At 42.6% G+C, this 19684-nt stretch overlaps 1 protein-coding gene across 22 annotated transcripts in view; it reads right to left on the reverse strand.

Moving 5' to 3' along the window:
- LOC137804100 (neuronal cell adhesion molecule-like) overlaps positions 1-19684 on the reverse strand; it is a 69332-nt gene that overhangs the window by 28045 nt on the left and 21603 nt on the right. For 20 of the 22 annotated variants that reach the window (XM_068603102.1, XM_068603108.1, XM_068603103.1 and 17 more), the window contains exon 2: positions 11975-12047. The gene's annotated coding sequence lies outside the window, so the exon portion shown is untranslated. Of the gene's footprint in view, positions 1-11974; positions 12048-16308; positions 16417-19684 lie in introns of those variants that run through there. The other 2 variants (XM_068603091.1, XM_068603093.1) reach the window with 1 other exon arrangement.

The raw sequence follows: 19684 nt of genomic DNA on the forward strand, positions 1-19684 counted from the left end.
ATGCAAATAATTGGTGTGGTTAACATATGAATTGGGGTCCTGTTGTTCAGGGAGACTGCACAGCTCAAAAACACGCCGTGGCCCTTTCATCTGCCCCGTTCAATGCCGGACACTGAAGAGAAGATCTGCTACACAGCGAATATGCCCTTTTCCTTTCGGTTTAGTTAGATGAATACTGCAAGATAAAACCAGTTTTAATACATGGACATCTGATCCACACTATTTGTACAATTCCTACTAAAAGACGTTCACCTATGATGTATTAAAAGACCATATATTTAAACCTTGGTTTGGGTCTGATGGCTCCATGTTTTGAACAGAAAACATGTGATACAGACAGGGAAAACAAACGTGGAGAGAAAAATGCAGGCTTTCAACAGGCAGGGAGAGTTTGATGGAAAAATCATTGTGGGACATTTTTTAAGCCTGACCCATACCAGGAAGTAAAAGTCAGGATGTTGTCTTTTCCTGCACACATTTCGATAATTCTCAATAAACTTGATGGAAGTGCAATAGTACATCTCTGGAGTAGCCTTTTAAAGATATCTTGTTCTGTTTGATATAGTGTACTTCTCCGCCAGCTATCAATCGACCACGACTCTTAATGCGAATGGACATCTGCTGCTAATGCAACGTGTCCGGCAATTTGTTTGGGCCTCCTCCTTTCACAGAGCACCGCACATTGGCATTCACTAAGCTTCCTGCATGTACACGCCAAAAACACTCCGGGATTTGCTCTCTGTCCCCTCTGCCCAAATGCTAATCACTGCCGGCGCCGGCACTTCTGAGAGGGAGCTCCTCTTTAGCATGCAGATGGAAGCAGCGCCGCGAGATGGGACGGCTCTGTGAAGGAGGAAATCCCTGCCTGTTCAACCTGAATGGTACCGAAGGGCGTTTTGCTTTCATCTTATCACTGCAGACCAGCTAAATATGACATATAGTCAGTGAGTCACGTCCTCACATCAGACAGGCACTCCCTCTGAGAGCTTTGTGGAGACTAAATGGGTGTACGAGGCCTTCTCTTTCTCCTGAGGATATTTGTTGGTGGCAAATTGGAGGTCTTTCAATATGCCCACCACCTCACAATCACAATGTAGCAAAAGCTATAAATGATTAGCTAATAAGGCAGCAAGGTTGCAAAAGTTAAGTCCCCAAAGTGCATTTGTACGCTTGTGTGACACCTGACTTCTACTGCAGCTCATTACTGGAGTATTAAGTGAGTGGAGGCACTTTTATAAAGCGTTTATTTAAATTAGATGAGAAGAACTGTGGATTTGAACTTGACCTTTATCAGATAGATGATCCCAACGCTATAATTAATCCTTAAAAAGAGGATGTTTCGATATTGCCAAGCTGTCCTACTCATGTATTTTGTGAATATTAATTCATACTTGCTTCCAACCATTTGCCTCCTCCTTGTTTGTGTGTGTTCACAGAGTTTTTGGGTCAGTGCGGGGCGTCAGACAATTCAAGATGGAGCTCGAGTACGCTAGGCCTGCCACATAAGTGTGTTATGGGTGAAGCCATTCATATGCTGAGCAGAGGTTCATTATCATGAGCGAATGCAGGAGAGTGGGTGGAATGCATGCCGACTGGCTTCCTGAATAGCTAAAAGGACTCTCAAAATCCTCGGCATACAACGTCACAAAACACACTTTAGATACAGAAACATAACAGCTTTGAGAAAGTAATCAACATAAAACCAATCTGGTGTGGGAAGACAAGCAAATCCTTTGAGACGGCAAACAGAAACACCCATGCATACGTGGAATGAGAGACAAAATAGTTGTTGTAGTTGTACAATATAATCCGTACACAGTTCAGAAACTACAGGAACATATTTTCTAGCTAAATATAGGGCCACTCCATACAGCTTTCAGCAGAGCAGACACTCAACACTGCACTTTGTTTCCATGGCAATCCCCTCCTGTCCTCAGATCTCCATGCTGACAAAAAGTTGTCAACCCTCTCGTCAAACGCAGACAAATAAGGAGTGAAAAGGGACAAAGAGGTCCAGACCCGCTTGTCATGTCATAGGTATCCTCGAAGAGAAACTGTACGCTTGGCATCTGCTCTGCCTCGAAGAAAAAAAAAAACGTCTCAACCTCCTTTGAGCTTAACAAAAGAGATATGATTAGAATCTCAGTTTGCCACCGTGTCCGCACCGGATGGCTTACTCCACATGTGAAGGGTCTCTCACGATGGGGCCAATATGTGGAGTTTACTTAAAGCTTAGGGGCGCAGCAAAAAAAAAAAAAAAAAAGAGTGTGTGAGACAGGCAGTGGACGAATTGTTCATCTCAGACACACAAAATCTGGCAGCGGGGATGTTTTGCAGCAAACGAACTCCTGCGGGCAACGTCAGCCGGGTTAACACAAAGAAACAGCGTCAATGCGCGATTGCTCAGAGTCAACAGTTAATGGAGCCGGGCCTTTCTGGAAAAAACCCTACTGTATGATAAACACTGTTCTGGTGGATTTTGAATTGTGCTGATACAGTACAGGCAGGCAGGCAGGCAGGGACGAATCATTTAGTAGTCTACGCTTTGTACGGTACCATTCAGTCGAGCAAAGCATCCGCCGACAACATCAGACAACAAAGCATGAACCCTGACAGTGGGCTGGAACGATCCTTTACCACTGCGGGTTACCAGAACATGTAGTTTGCCAGTGAGAAAGTAGTTGGTGGACAGAGGCAGCAAAGTCTCGTCTCATTGAGGACCATCTCCTCTGATTTGCCCTAAGGCATGTCGGTACTTGTAATCGGACTAAACAGCATGCTGGAATTCATCCACCGTGTGAAAAGGACTCAGAGGAATTTCAAGTATAAGCGATGAAGGAAAAACCTTTCATGCACTCTTTAAAGCGATAAAGACATCGAAATGTCCGAAACAAGTCTAGACTCTTGCTAGTAGCACTATGTAGCTGTCCATTAAATTTAAATCAGCTTGCTAACAAGTTCACAGTAACAATGCTAACATTGTTTAGCAGGTACAATGCTTATCTGTGTCATTTTAGTTTGACATGTTGACAATTACTGAGACGCTTCACTCAAAACGACAAATGTGAACCTCATGATGGCGCTACAGGAAAAACCAGGCCATCATCAAGGTCTTTGGGCATCATGGACACACTTTCATAGCAATCCATCTATTAGTTGTCAAGGTAACAATCCCTGAGACACAAAAATGATAACTTGCTGGCGCGTGTGAGCACCAAATTCCAGTTGGATTTATCCTCTAGGGTCCATGAATGCCTGCACACACGACATTGGAAATCCATCACAGAGTTGTTGAAATATTTGGTCTGGATGAAAGTGGTGGACCGACCAACTAATGTCAACAGACCGACATTGCAATAAAGATAAGGTCCTTGCATGGCGGTATACCTCGAAAAATCTACTTACAACATCAGATAACAAAGCCTGAAGACTTACAGTGTGCTGGGACAATCTGTTTCCAGAACATGTACTTTGCCAATGCTAAAGTATTGGTGAGAAAATCCTCAGCAGGTGGACAGAGGTAGCAAGGTCTAGTGTTGTTGAGTGCCACCTCTACATTCACAGAGCGCCACAATAGGCCTCTCCTGCCACTCCCCTCCTCCTCCTCCTCCTCCTCCTCCTCAAGCCCCTTCCACTCCAACCCACCTGTGTCTGTGAAAGGTCAGCGCAGAGGAGGGTCCTCTCCCCCTCCCTAAACCTACAGCTCCATCTCCACAATCAGCCCCAACACTGGAGCCCAGTGCCAGGAAACTCAATCAAAGAGGGGCTTCAGAGGGCTCAGGACCTCTCAAAACCCTCCATTGTCTCCAGAAGGCTTCCCCACACCGAGGCCGGTCCATATGTAACACTGTAAGAGGAGTTGCTCATTACCGCCCGTCCCCGGTTCCACTTTGTCTCCTTTGTGCAGCTGACAGAAGAATCCAGTAGCCCGGCCGGGCCAATAAAAGAGAGTGCTGTTACGTAAAAAAAAAAAAAAATTAAGAAAATTAGAAAAAAAAGGATTCATTTGCAGGGCTGGATGTTGACAAGACATATGTTGTATGTTAGTGCAACGTATTCAGACAGGACAGAAACGCATAACCCTGTCACCTGTGGCATCTCCGCAAGACAGTCCTTTAATGGCATCTGTTTAAAATGTGCCATTCGTCCCACGAGTTAGTGAGTATTGACTGATAGAAACACCACAATGTGTGTGAATGTCAGAGCAATCCATTATCACATAAAGGAAGCACTATGTAGTTGCCCCCTCTCTTAGCCCCTCCTCAGCTCCTTTCAGATACGGCAGGTGAATACAAATCATTTCCCCTCCGCTGCTCTCTAAAAGGACTCACCATCCAATTTCAGACATAGAGGACACAAACAATGGTCCTTTCAAAATGTGAGAAAATCAAATCACGGCATTTCTTTTAATGAAAGACACAATCAGGAGTTAACCATTGCAAAATGTTCTGAAAACTTTCATTGAGACTTATCAAAGCATCTATCAGTTTTTCACTCAATAATAGTATCAAACTTTGAAACATAACTGGATTACTGTGTTTATTGTTTCATTACTTGTTTTGATTAGAGGAGAAAGACCATAAGTGAAATGTAAAATACTGCATATAAGTGCAAAGGGTCAGGCAGAGAGTAAAGAGGAGATTGTTTGGGTCAGCGGAGATACTGTTTCACTCGCGAAAAGAATTGGGATTTTGCGGATGCATGCAAAAAAGTTATTAATTAAGTAAGGCTTTCTATGAAGCAAACAATGACCACTCAGAGTAATTTATAATTGCATTATAATGCATCATTACAATGATTACATTATTAAAAAGGTTATCATGTAGTCTAACAATGTAAATTTTAATATTCATAATCATTGGGAAAAAAAAGACTATGAGTGACCAGAAACTATTCTGAGGCTATAAGTAGCATTGTATTATTTAGTAGTATTATGTATGGATACTTATATAGTTAGGAAGTGTCATAAGCAGATAATGCATTATAAATATGTTTATTATGATCACTGACATGGGAAGTTTGACAATAATTAATACGTATATTCGTCCATCTTTGCACATCATTGTTTAGTTTGTATTAGTTGACAAAAAAAAGTGTACTTTTGAAAAAGTTGTATTGTAGTTGTGATCAAAAGTTTGGCAGGTACAATTAGCAGTTTAAGTTTGTATGGCTGAATAAATGCCTCAAAATGATTGTTAGCAATTATAATCAGAAAATTGAATAATTAAACTATTTACTTATCATTCATATCAGATCCGACATCTGTAGAAGCAGTAATACTAGTTTCTGTCAAACTTCACAGGTCATTCATGTTTTATTCTTTTACAAAAACTAGGTTATTCTGTGGAAAAATCTTAAGTGTAAAGATTGTTTTTGTTATAAATGTTTTTGTCATAAGATTTGGTGACAAAATAAAACAACACACATTTTTAAAGCTGGAACCGAAGCAGTAAAACTAGGCACACAGCATTTCTCTAACCAATTAGTGTATGAAAACTGAATCATGCGCACATGCAGAAATGCTGCTTAATGTGACAATAGTGTGTGTGTGTGCCAGCTGCACTGATCCAAACTCTTTCAGCCAAGTCTGAATGAGCTTTGATTACACTGGCTTGAGCTATTGCCACTTATTTTACGAGTCAGGTTTTCATATGCTAAACTCAACAAACACCTCAGGGGGATGCACAATTTATCAAAGATAGCCCCGAGTAAACTCCTCAGACTATATTTGAACCGAGGAAAATGTAAATTTCAAATCTTCCCCATCCAGACGTCTGATGGAATTTGATCTAGTTCTGAGGCAGAGAAACTTTTGATATTTTACCAAAAAATTAAATAACAGGGGGAGAGATAACATCTCCCTTAAGTGAATGGAAGTATTTTTTTTGCGAGTAAGTAATTGGATGACCCCATTTTATTTTCAACACAGTTTTTTTTCTGAAATTAAAGAGAGAATTGTGAAGATTAAAGAATACTACGGAAAGCCCATGGTGGTGACTGACTGATGTGCTTCACCAAGGCTTAGTGTGAACATGTTTCCATCCGTCTCATGGGTCTGGATGACTGAAATGTTGGCTAATGAGTAATAATGATACTAATGAAGGACTTAGCTTTCTCTTAAAGAAAGTCCCTTTATGTGTTGCAAAACTCCCTTTTTAAGTAATGCGAAGACGAGATGTGAAAACTCACCAGAGACTTAAACTGAAAGAGAACGTTTCCTGGTGTTTATAGCTTAGAGATTTTTGCCTTTTACATCCATCATGTGTCGCGTGTGTAGAGTGGGTTTCGAGTGGGTTTGGTGTTGGGCCCGGAAGGTGTCGCAGCTCAGACAAACAGTGCTCCATCCTTACAGATCGGCGGGCCCCCGTCAGAAATAATGGCCCCGCCAAGAACTGCTCCATCAGCCCTCATTTGTCAAATGGTGATTCCGGAGGAAACATGGCTCCCGTTTAACACTAACAGCGGACCCGGCTTCCGCTAACAGCCTCTGTCCTATGTCTGCGTTTGACGGGATGAGACTGGTCGCTAATGCAGGAGAAGTACCTGCTGAGTGTTGGATAATGGCTGGGTGAGGCTTTTGGTTGAGGTTTATCTGACTGCCTATCGCTCACGGGTGTGTATATAGAAAGGACGGAACTGGGAGGTTGAGCAGCGTCGCTGGACCATGTATGTGTGACTCGCCTCCAGGGAGGGAGACCAGGGGTGTTTCAGTGTGTTTGTGGCCTCAGGGTCAAACATGACAGAGGAATGAATTACTGCCATAAACGATAAGGCTACCGTAGCGCTGCTGGAACGACCTCACCCTCCACTGTCTACACATGACGAATGAATAGATGCTTTTATGGTCACCTAAATTTAGCATTAAACAGTAGGACTCAAATACAGGCGTACACTTTCATACAATCATTTAAGAGCAGGGCATCTTTTGAAATGTTTGATACGAGTGCTGATGTACAGTGTCTGGGTGTTGGTGTGCAGACATGATTTAATGTATTATTATTTTTATTTAACTAAAGAAACCAAACCTATTTGGTGGTTAATTCAAACAGAACTTTACTGTAAAATGCTGAAAATCGTTAAAAGTTTTGTTTAAACTAGGAATCTGATAAAGAGAAGACCATGAATCTGAACAAATGCAAAAATAGTGGAAAGCATTACAGAAAAAGATAACACTAATAACATTTATCTTTCAAAGAAGATGAGAATAAGAAGTATATAAAATGTCAAATGTAATGTATGAATATAAAAATGATCATTTCATCTAAGATTGCAGATCATATCATAATACCAATATCAGTCAAAATAATTGCAATTACATTTTTTTTTTACAGTCCTACTGAAATCTATTAACAGAAGAAAATTCAAGATTGGGAGATAGAGGTTTGATGTAATTGAGCGAGCGCAGAGACAAACTACTACAGTGTAAAGCTCGTTATTTCAGTGTGCTCACATATTCATCTTATTCCTTTACTATCTCTCTCAGTAGGTAAAGAGAGGGATGTCTCATTAGAATTGGCTGAGATGCAGGTGAGCGAGGGGTTACATCTAAATTCATCCATTTGTATTCCACCGCAACACCCGCAGAGCAGGCTGTTTATATTGATGAGCGGATAGATTTGGCCTTGGACCAGGACCCGCGCCTAACAGCCACATAAATCATGTGGTTTCTTCGAGGGCCCCTCAAAGCGAGAGACGCCACCAGCGTGTGATGGCGTAAGGACAATCTTCTTGGTCCTGAAGCTCCGCCCATACTTCGTCGACTGTGTGAAGAAGGATTCAGAGGCATATCAAGGAAAAAAAGATGAAACAAAAAAATAGTTTTAATCATGCCGAGTTTCTTTACAACCCTGTACTTTGAGATAGAAAATGCAGGATGGGCAATTAATGTGTGCCCAAAAAAAGATTGCTTGCTTTAAGATGCTTAGGGTTTGGAACCATATGTAGCTTGAATATAACGTGGCCTCTATTTTCATCGCTTTGTTGCTATAAAAAAATTAAATCACTAGGAGAGTAGACTACATGCTCTACTTTCTCTCTTAAAAAAAACAAATCTATCATCTCTGGCCAGACAAGTATTCTGTTTGAACATCGTTTTTTTTCCTGTAAGAAATCCAGTTTCTTGGATCACTCTTTCCAACAATAGTTAATAAAATGTGAAAATATGCTTATTGGCCATTTTCTGCCGAGAGTTAGATGAGAAGATTGATACCACTCTCATGTCTGTACGCTAAATACGGAGCTAGAGCCAGGAGATAATTAACTTAGCTTAGCATAAAGACTTGAAGCCGCAGGAAACAAAAAACTGTGACTAGTTTAAATATAAGAGGCAGGTAACGAGGCACAGGTGGAAACAATGAGGGCAGCACAGGTGCAGGGACTACACAATCATGAACCAGACAAACAGACAACAGAAATATCCCGACAGAGCCGTCGTTGTTCTTTCTTATTTTTTGGAGGCTAGATCTGCGAAGGACTTTTAAACAAACCCTAGTAAACACTAAGAATAAAACACACTGGTTATCCATGACTTGTGATAAAAATGGCAACAACAAAAAAGTCACACCCACATTACAGAAGTGGGCAAATTTGACTACTTTAATGTGGTTGAAATCCTCACTAAACATCATGCCAGTGGATTTTCTGATCGATAGTGTGAATTAATAGTTTGATATTCATAATGAGCAGTCAAATCCAATTAGAATCAAAACATGTGATTCAGGTACAGCCCGAAAACGTAGAGGAGTTAGGATGGATACATTCATCAGTGCAAGAAAGGACTGGAGCAGATAATTGCACAGAGAGTGCAGTGACGGTAGAACGGGGCCTGGAGGAAGGTTGAGTAGGTGAGAGGAGTTGGAAAAAGAAAGAAGGAGATGCAGAGCCGGATATAGAACGGTGTCTCCTCAGACTCTCCGGGCTGTCTTCTGAACAGTTTGTGAGTCAGCTGAGCATGAAGCCGGCTTTCTCCACAAGCCTGAAAGATGCAGAAGCCCTCGAGGAGGGGCCTCACGAACCTCTTTCCCATCACCCAGACGTTTTCTCTCCCCCCCAGTCTTTGTATCCATCTATTCATCTATCTGTTTATTCATGTCCTTCTTTTTGACACTTCCACTGTGTCTCCCTGCACCTCCCCGCCTCTGCTTCTCATGCGGCCGCCGAGACACTAAAATACACACACAGACGTCCACTCAATCACATCCGCACAGCCCATTTCTCACACACTCTCTTGAGAGAAGCTCTTGCACGTAACGTGCCGACAGGACTGTTGACATAGAGAACCGTCGGAGAATTGTCAGGCTTCTAAAAGTGGTACCGAAGAAATATCAAAGCGTTCATCTGAAACCGCGTATACTCGGAGCTGCCCAAGGACCCTCTGCGGGTGAATCCCTTTACTCATCTGCAGCTTGTCTGGTCTCACAACGCTGCTGCGTAATATCAAGGCTTTCTAACCTTCACCGACGACAATGTCCACATGTACGCTGGCGTTTATGGAAAGAAGGTTACTGTGAGAGGGTCGGCTGGAAGTCCTTCCTGTTTTGAATAAGCAACTCAGCCACTGAAAAACTAACTGTGTGGTACAAGGTGTTTGTTCTGAAGTGAGTGTTAAGACTCTCTGTTCTCCGGTGCATTGATTTTAAAACAATAAAGTGCCAATTCTAAGCTTTATAACTAGACAACTTAAACAGGGAGAAAAAAAACAAGTTCAAGCAAACCCCTTAGTTTGCCAAACTTATTTGAGAGAGTATAAAGTTATCATTAGTAACACGAATGATGGGGTGAAAAACTCAAACAAATGACATCCAAGTCATAATTAATATATTTTTTTAAGTGTTTTAAGGGCAAAGAAGGGAAATGAGATGCCGTTGACGTTCTTAAACTCTAAGCAATACACTCAATATATTTTCTCAAAAGGTATTTTATCATATTTAGTATTTGGTAGCAAATCCTTTGCAGAAAATGACTGGGTTCTAAAACCTTTAGACATTAGAGGATTGGCATCTCCACTGTGGTTGCTCTGCCAGGCCTGTACTGCAGCCATCCGCACTTCTTGCTGGTTTCAGGGGCTTTTTGCCTTCAGTCTGGTCTCGAGCAAGTGAAACACATGATGAGCTGGCCTGAGGTCAGATGGACATGGAGATGGAGTTTAGCCATAAAGCTCCTCGGTTGCCATGTCTGTGTGTTGAAGATTGTCGTCCTGCAGCACCAAAATTGAGGCTTTAAAAAAGGGCTAAGCATCCTTCTCTTCATCCAATATGTCAAATGCTGGAGTCAGCACTTTCACCTCACAGTAGAGTCAGAGTCAGATAGAAAATGCATCAATTCACAAACGCTTCTGACTGCACAGTGTATGAAAAGACTGGGTTATGTAATCAATCAAAAGTCACAGTCATGTAGAGTTACCAATATCATAGCTATGTCTATAGAGGCCAAGCTCTGATTGGCCGCTACCCAATCTTTTTTCCCCAACTTCCCCCACTTGGCATTAAAACACACAAACGATAACACCACACTCCCTGGCGGCCACGTGAGAGAAACCGGCACTATGGAGGGAAACAGAACCCTCTGCAGCCTTCTATTGAAGGGCCTGGGACCTGAATGCTGCTGCTCACAATGGACGCTTCACGCCTCGCTGAGTTTCAAACCGCAAATTCGGTCTGCAGCTCCTAAGTGTGGCCCTCTATGACTCGGCCATTGAAAAAAAATGTGGACTCAGCCTCTCTGGCCCGCCGCACACATTCACAACAACAACCGACCGCCACAGTGGGATGACGCGAGAGAAACGGAAAGAATGAGCGATTCAGTGACAAACAGACTGACAGATAGGCAGAGGCGAAGCGAAAGATTGAAATGGGCGCATGAATGGATAAACTGAGAGAGAGCGGGCCAATACCCATCGCCAAAAATAAAACAAGCGCATAGTGGCACCAACAGCAGAGGTAGATGAGCACCGAGCCGTCAGAGTCCCTTAACTCTCCGCCGGGCCGTGCGTGCCGCCTCACCCTCCCGGCAGAGGCGGGATCCTTCCTTCACACTCCACTGGGCGGTGGACACACATCACACCGTGTCACCTCCGCTCACAGAGCATTAGATCAACTCCCCGCTGAATCACAGATACACTTTCCGTACTACTGAAGGAGGGGACGAGCCAAAGGTTACTAGGGGTCATTGGGGAAGAAAAAAAACAACAACCTTGTGTGAGCTGTGGGTCAATTCTCTGGGCTCTAATGCACGTGGAGACCTTCTGCTTTTAGGGAGCTACCTTAGCTCTTAATTGTGAAAATGCCACTTTTCCCACTTCTGCGTGCTCCATTACGACACATTACGTGTCAATAGGAGAGAGGCACTAGGCATGTAATATAGGCTCTAAAGTGCTATTTTGTGATTTACTACGTATCGACGCCCACTGTCACAGCAGTGGGTGAGGATGAGAGGGTGCGTTACCTTGACAACCATAGGCATCAAACAGACTGTTAGACACTTGAAAACTGTTTTTTTTTTTTTCGGTTTTGTATTCAATGCCAAACCCGGCTGCCAAAATGGAGGCAGACACAAAAAGACACTTTGCCAGTGGACGAATGCCAGTCCAGCGAGCGGTGACCTTTGCTGTCCAGCCGGAGCAAAAGAACAGGCATCACAACAGAGAGCGAAAGAGAAAGAGATGTAGCGGTGGAAGCCGTTCAGGGACCGAGGAGCTCCACAGAGAGTGTTAATATTAATACATCCACACTCTGGCAGGAGCAGAGATGAAGATATTTGGACTGGGGACGCTTGCCAGGCATGGCGAACAGACTGACATTTGTGTGTGTTCACATCCTATGGGAGGGGAAATGCCTTTGAGAAGAACAAGAGCGTTTGATTCAGAGAGGCAGGAAGTTCACACTGTTATGGAAAATGATAGTGTTGGTGAAAAATAAAAGTCTTGAGAAAAAAAAAAGAATGGATTCAAAGCCTGACGAAAATGTTTCCAACTTACCGCAGAAACTCAAATCCCCTCTCCCCTCCTCCCTGGCTAGTTATCTGCTTCTTCTTCTGTGGTTTTCTTCAATCTGGTGAAACAAAAATGGGAGAGAACAAAACATTTGAGTACTCACAAACTCAGATTTCTCTGCTCTCCTTTTATGGGAACAACCAAGCAGAGAAAATATAATCTTTATTTCTGCGGTATAAGTTTGGTCACGGCAACAGTAATCATATTTTCCAACAACCAGTGCATCAATTTGAGTTCACAATGAGCCTACTCATCCATGTTTGGTTTTATTACAATCTGCTAAGATCCTTGTCGTATTGAAAGTCTCCTGCTAAATCAAAGATTACACACCAGGACTCAAAATCACTTCTCTATTTTCTTTTCTTTTTAAGCGTAATAATCCTTGAGTGTGTTGACTCTTTGGAAATGTACTTAAATCACTTCCAACTGTGACTAGTTTTGATGGTAAAAAGAAAGCAATCATCCAAGCTGTGCAACGTGTGAACATGGATTTTCTATGTGTGTAATCTAAACTGATGGACACAGAAGCCTGTTGCCAAGAGCTGGAAGAGGACACATCTCCTCCCTTTGTCTGCTCTAGTCTCATCTCCCTGATATCATAGCTATATTCTCATCTCCTCCCTTCTTTTAGTGTCGGCACCTTACGTTCGGGATCCCACACGGAGTCGCATAATATGCAGATGTTGGAATCAAATGCTCTCCTTAAATTCCTTCTTCCCAGAGATTTTCAGCCTTTAGATTAAGAACCCCCCATGCAGAAAGTAATAAATGATATATGGAGGATCTTATTTTCAGTAGAAAGTACCACAGTGTATTTCACATGACAACTCCTTGCTCTGATCTGAATTTGGGAGGTTCAGAAAAGACTTGGGTAATCTATTCTGATCTATAATGTCCTTTTTCTTTTTCTTCTCCTTTCCGATTATCTCTTCACACAAGGTCACGGCCCACAAAAGGCTCCAATGTCCTCTCTTAACCTATCCTGTCCTTTTCCCCCTCCTCCTCTCTAATAATCTCCTTATATTATATCTACTCTCTCCCCTACCTTCCTACTAAATCCTTCCCTTCTTTATTGCATGCCTGATCCTCACCTCTCCTCAAACACTGTCACAGTGAACACAGACACACATATCGGAATCGATGGGCAAAATGATTGAAGAAGCAATCCAATTTATTTCTAGCAAAGGCTTATCGACTTCAGTGTGCTGCTCCACATAAGAGTGTGTGGAAGCCCCATTGAGAGGCGGCGCAGTTTTCACCCGGTTAAATTGGGACACTGCTTTCTGCACCGCTACCCAGATACTGTTGCGAAACTACAGGTTTAAATTATGTTTCACACAAATAACAGATGTGGTTGTTTTCTTCCAAGTTCCCCGTTTGGTCTCACCAGCCAGGATCCAATTCTGCAGCATCTGCACACTGTATACTGATCTAAAAAACATCGGGTGTGTTTCTTAATGTTATTCTGAAAAACTCTCCAAACTGTTGTGTAATATACAAGGATTCAGAAAACCTGAAAGCCGTAGACAATAACATATTACTTCAAACAGAATATTACAACAGAACATCTGGACTTCCCACACACCTGAATTTGAAAGGCTCCTGACCCAGATTTATAAACCACTGACATGCTATTCACTCACAGCCTCACATCATTGCTGACACCTGTGCTGACACTGTACCTGTGCACAGAACTACAGTTCAGCTCTTATACAGGATGATTTCTGCCTCGCTATGCATAGATGGCAGTGAAACATCTGATTACAGCTGAGCTCCATGAATAAAACACAACAACAAAATGACCTTTCCACATCCTGTTTGAATGAACTGACGGGCTGATCCTATCAAAAGCGGCCTCTCCCCCCCCCCCCCCCATGACATCGCACCAGCCATCCCGCCACGCCACCTCAGCTCTTCGACACCACAGAGGCGAGCCGAGCTCAGTCCGGCTTGGCTGCCATGGTGATGAGAAGAGGGGGAAACAACAAGCTTTGAGCTTGGATGCCGACAGTCGAGCAGGACTACAAAACACCACACAGCAAGAGACACGCGGTGGCCTCAAAACCTTGGGGAGCGCTCTCGTGTCACAAGTGCCGACAAACAGAACAGACAGCTGAATCTTTCATGAATATAGAAAGCACACCAGCGCTTTACAGGGAGAAACGATTAGACGCAACAGGAAATAAACAGAGGATCTGTGTGTCCTGAAACTTAAAGCTGCGCTAAGGAATATTTTGATGTTCACACCTGATCAAATGAATGTGAAGGGGCTCGCTAATGGTGATGGACCCACAGAGAATTTCCCCCGACTCTGCAGTTCCTCTGAGCTCGACCGAGGGCTTTTAGTACCTTTCACATGCCTGTTTTGGTTTTATAGCCCACTTTACTGTTAGGCTCACTCTCACTGCTCGCAGCAGACTCATTTCTAGCTGCTGTTTTTAAGCAACAACAAAAAAAGTCAGATATATCCACTGCACATTACCTGACGAACAGCAGATGTCACACAGACAAAATTGGCTACTAGCTGTTGAATATAACATTTAGTGACAAAAGAGATATTTACCAAAAAGTGTGGGACTATAAGTAGAGACTATATATTGGAGTAACATTCATTATCAGCTACAACTCCAAATCAATAATAATGTTGCTACGTAGCGTACAGAAGCAACCATTTGTTAATGCCATACTACATAAGTGTTACAGCTGATTGTGCTGCCCCCAAGTGCCCCAAAAAGGCTGCACGTAGCTTCAAAATAGTAGAGTTTCATTATGAAGTATTCATTTATTAAGAAATTATGAGTGTATCGTTTACGTAATGTGTTATGCGACTATGCAAACACGTAGTTGAATGAATGCTGTTCATTTCATTTAACACAGCGTTACTTCACTGCAATGCTGCTCGACAGACGTGGGAAAAACAAATGTAAACAGGTCTCTGGAGAGAGAGTTTACGTTTCCATTAGTCACATTACGCAACATGTGATTGTCCAGTAAAGTGAGATGTCCTCCGCTTGAGACAACGGGCAAAGGTAGTGAAGTGTCACACATTTCTCTAATGAGAGTCAGTTTGATGTCTCCTGCAGGCTGTGTGTGTGTGTGTGTGCGTGTGTGCATGCGCGTGTGCATGTCCTCAGACAAGGGAAGGGGGCTCAGCAGCACCAGCATGGCGGCCTGTGGGTTTAATTTTAGACTCTTGCCTAATGAGAGGCAGAATATGGCTGCAGAAGATACCGCTCTCCCGATGAAGCATCATTACCGCCAAAGAGAGGAGAAATAATTACAGCCGGAACACAGTCTCTCTTCCCCTATGATGACTTAACATCGCGGGACACGGCTCACAGAAGTGGAGATCGGCTTTTATGCCATTACACTAAAGACAAGATGAGATTCAGCAGAATAAACTATACAATATAAAGATGTGTTATTACGCGAGTGCTGGAAAAGTGAAAACTATCTATGAAAATGTTAATAACCTAGTTGATTGTCAGAGGATATCTCACCAAAAATGTACCATACTGTAAGAAATACCCTCACATCCTAACCTGTCAATAAGCAAAAGGCTTTAGTTGGCGGACAAAAAACAACGGGATTTGCTGTTTTAACCAACATTTTGGGAAACATCTCGGGCTGGAACTGTGTTTTCCTAATGGATTCATTGTTTGGTGTGTAGGAAAAAAAATGGGAAAAATATCTGGAACACTTTCCTTGAGCCCAAACTGAACTCTAACACAAATATATTCAATGTACAATCACATGAGACAAACAAAAGCAGCAAAACCTCACAACTTAAAAAAAGTTTAAGGTATGTTTGGCAGTGCTTTGGCTTGAAATAATGACTAAAATTATGACTGATTAATCAATGATAAAATGAATTGCTGACAAAATTGTCTGTCAATCAACTAATTGCTTCAGCACTAATCGATTCAAACAGTGAGATCACAGTTCTGAACGCTAAAGCTAAAACACTCAAATGTCTTGTTTTAGATGACCAAAAGTAAAAATGTTTAAATTACCATGTTATAAAAAGACAGAAGAGCAGCAAATCTTCAAATTTGATGTGTATATAAATAAATAACAAACAATTACTTGATCATCAAAATTGTTGATGATGAGATTGATAATTAAATGTTTGGGCAGTAGAAACTTTCACTAGTTGCATTTGTTCAGGAGAAGCAAGCAAACTTCTAAATTCAAACAATAAATCCTTTGGACATGGACTATTGCTTGCAGACTGTCACAAGCATCACAAGCTGCCCTCCCCACACAACAGGTGACCATATGTCATAAAACAGCCATTAACAAAAGCGAGAGTACATCACCTTTAGGTCGGTATACGAGTCAATAAGAATAAGTCCCCTCGGTGTGTGCAGTCGCTGTGTGAGAGCACGGTTCAGTTGACATAATCCCAGAGGCTGTGTATTCCTCGATGCGTCTGCTGGGACTGAGTGACAGTAAAGAGAGACGAGCTGATTCCCTCACAAACTCCCCCCCTCCTCACCCTCACCCTCTCCGACACACCCACAAACCCTCCTCCCCTCATCCCACGTCCCTCCCCTGACCCTCCCTCCCTTCTCACAGGGGGATTAAAACAACCTTTTGTCTCTCCACAATAGAGGTTAAACATTTCCTGGTATCACATGAAGAGCTACTAGAACCCACAAAGTTACCGGGTGGGTTTTTAAAAAAAAAAAACACACACACACACACACACACACATTTGTACAGACGCATTAAATATTCGACAAGTTATTTGTTTCGTATCAGACGCGACTGTCAGCAGGATGAGGAGATGACAGAGCAGAACATCCTGCTGCGATATGAATTTGGCAGAGCATAAAAGCAACATTGACACTGTAATTGCATGTTAAATCGAATGGCACCCAGTGTACACCAGCAGAACTGTCAGCTGCACTGATTGTGCTTGAGTCAATGCAGCTTTCTGGATGCTCAATGGAGGGTGGAGTAAAACCAGAAAAGCCACATGAATAAAAAGGAAAAAGCCTCAGGGCACATCGTGAGGACTTCCTTTCCCATACAGTGAGAAGCCAGAGAAAGTGCACCTACACTCAACAGATGTCCCCATGCAATCTAATCTCATCGACTCCGAGAGGGGAAGCTCATTTACTGCCGACTCCTCACCAGTGTTAGAGCAACCCGTTTTAAAAGAATAGATGGGGAAAAGTTCTTTTGACGTCCGTTAGCTATGGTTGCAGAGGGCAACAATGGTGGGAGCTGTCCCTTTGAAAGAGTCACTATTCTCTGGGTCCGGCCCTAAATAATGCTCCTCTTCATTACAAAAGCACAGAAAATGTAACATTATCTCCCTCAAAGCACATTGTCCATCCAACTGAACAATGATTTAGTCGGCAGTATCTAAAAAACTTTAACACTTTTTCTCTCTCCGTTGCAGTGGTGGGAAGTATCTAAGTACTTCATGTTTACTTCAGGAGGTAAAGAACTGTATATTTCACTACTTAGATTTGACAGACTAGTTAGTTTTTTTTACATCGAAAAACATACAATGAGCTTATGAAATACAAAAAATTGTTAAACAGAATCTTATCTTTTCAATGTCTCACAACCTTTCACATTTGTCTTGTGACCTTTTTGTGGTCCCCAACCTCTAGGTAGGGAACCAGATGGGGTTGGACAATATGGAGGAAATCATATTTTTGACCAAATACCTAAATATCCAATATTTCAATTGCATAATTGCATAATTGTGCTTCAACAACATGTTCACACAACATCAGTCATGTTAAATGTGCTTTTACCAAAAGGTTTTTATGAAGTTTAAGACCTCTAGTAGCTGTATGGAGCTGATTTCCTTTGAGTGGGCGTTCTTTTTTCTTGTTTACGCATGAAAGAAATACACATTTCTGCCAAGGTTTTCACACTGATCTGGGGATGGCGGTACCACACTAAATTATACAGCAATGTGCCAGTCAAAGCAGGGAAGAAGAAGACCGCAAGCAAATAAAAAATGGAGGTGTTGGGTTTGATAATATTTAGTGAGGAAGGAAATACATTTCACACATTTGTTTGAGCCTCAAGGATACACACATTGCGTTTTGTTGCGTGAAACTTTAAAAAACACAAGAACCCTACCTTGAGGTAAAATATTGCACTACTGCTTCAACCATTGCTCAATTGTTTCCACTTGCGTGGTGCTCCTTGCAGGTTTGGGAATAGCCACTTAATAATCCTACAGAGGCATATGAATTCTGTCTGCCCCAGTGGGACCAGTTCAATGGCTTCACAACATGGTTATTGTTGCGTGCTACTGCGAGTATATAATTTCCTCCCACTTACCGTGATGAAACCATCAGCCTGGAGAGCGTCGGCGCTTCGCTGGTGGTCAAGAGACCAGAAACCTCTGCGCTGGAATTCCACCTTAATTCCCTAATGAACCACTTTTCTATGCGTACATAACTCATCGCGTTAAGCTATCGCAGCATCTAACCCCACCGCATGAGAAGCCTTTCATTTTTAAAAATGTATCATAAATAAAAGCATTCATAGTGGCAGACATCTTGGGGCGGGATGATGGATAGCGGTGAGGTGTATGCATTATGGTATGAAACGAGAGAAAGGGCCATATTTCATTGAGTGAGGGGCGTGATTGACCAAGTCTAATGGGCATTATTTCTGCACACTGACTCTGTTGAGCAGAGACACTGGGCGAACCCCGCCGGCCCATTGCTCCTTCAGACTCACACTGAGATAGGACCGCCGCCCTCCCTGCTCTTTGTAACAACACCAATAGAATAACAATATTTCAATGGCAACTTCATATTTCAATGGCAACTTTTAACAGAACAAAGTTCATGCTGCGGTCTAGACCAAGCCCTCCTAACTAGAGCTGCACGCTGCTTGTGTGTGTGTGTGTGTGTGTGTGTGTGTGTGTGTGTGTGCGTGCACATTTGTCTATCAGTGGGTGTCCGTGGTGAGGACTCCTTTCGAATGTCCTATTCAGACATGTGAATGGGAGTGAAATATGATTGGCTCAAGGAGAGAATGAGGGCTGGGTTCACAAGGCTATCGAGGCAGGGCGGGGGGAAGTACTTCAGACAAGTATAGATGATTTTGCCCGTTTTAAGTTTTTCTCCTCATGCATTCCTAATCCTACAGGTCATTTTCAACGCTTGTGTGTTTGACTACTCCAAACATTTCTTTTAGGTCGCATCGAATCAGCAATTGTTTAAATGTGATCCTCGATCAAGTGTTTAAACCGTGACAATAACCCTGATATCGGCCATGAACGGCACTGTTCTCTGGTAATTTCTCAATGTTGTCCTTGTCGTTCATGTCTGTATTCATTTTGGCCTTGTTCACAACTCTGACTGAACTCATTGCGGCACAGTAACGCTGAGGACTCACATTGCAAGACTATCTCGAGGTAACTCGAGGAGATAACTCGAGGTATCTGGTTGACTGTCACAAGGAGCTGGGTGAAGGCGTTTCACCATTAAAGACTTTTTTTATTTGTTTCGTGTGTTTCATGATCAAGCTGCATTGTTGACACAGGCATCTGATCCGACTATGAGGAAAACAAAAGCGGCCGGGGTCTTAAGGGAATTTACATGAATTACAGCAAGAGGCCCATAGGGACGGTCGCGACCTCTCCTCGGCTTTTTTTTTTTTTTAAACTAAGAACTAAGACCCTGATCCCGCCCATCAACAACACACACACGC

This window comes from Clinocottus analis, unplaced genomic scaffold (assembly GCF_023055335.1).
Source record: "Clinocottus analis isolate CAN_PGR_092001 unplaced genomic scaffold, fCliAna1.0.p SCAF_6, whole genome shotgun sequence".
Classification (NCBI taxonomy): Eukaryota; Metazoa; Chordata; class Actinopteri; order Perciformes; family Cottidae; genus Clinocottus; species Clinocottus analis.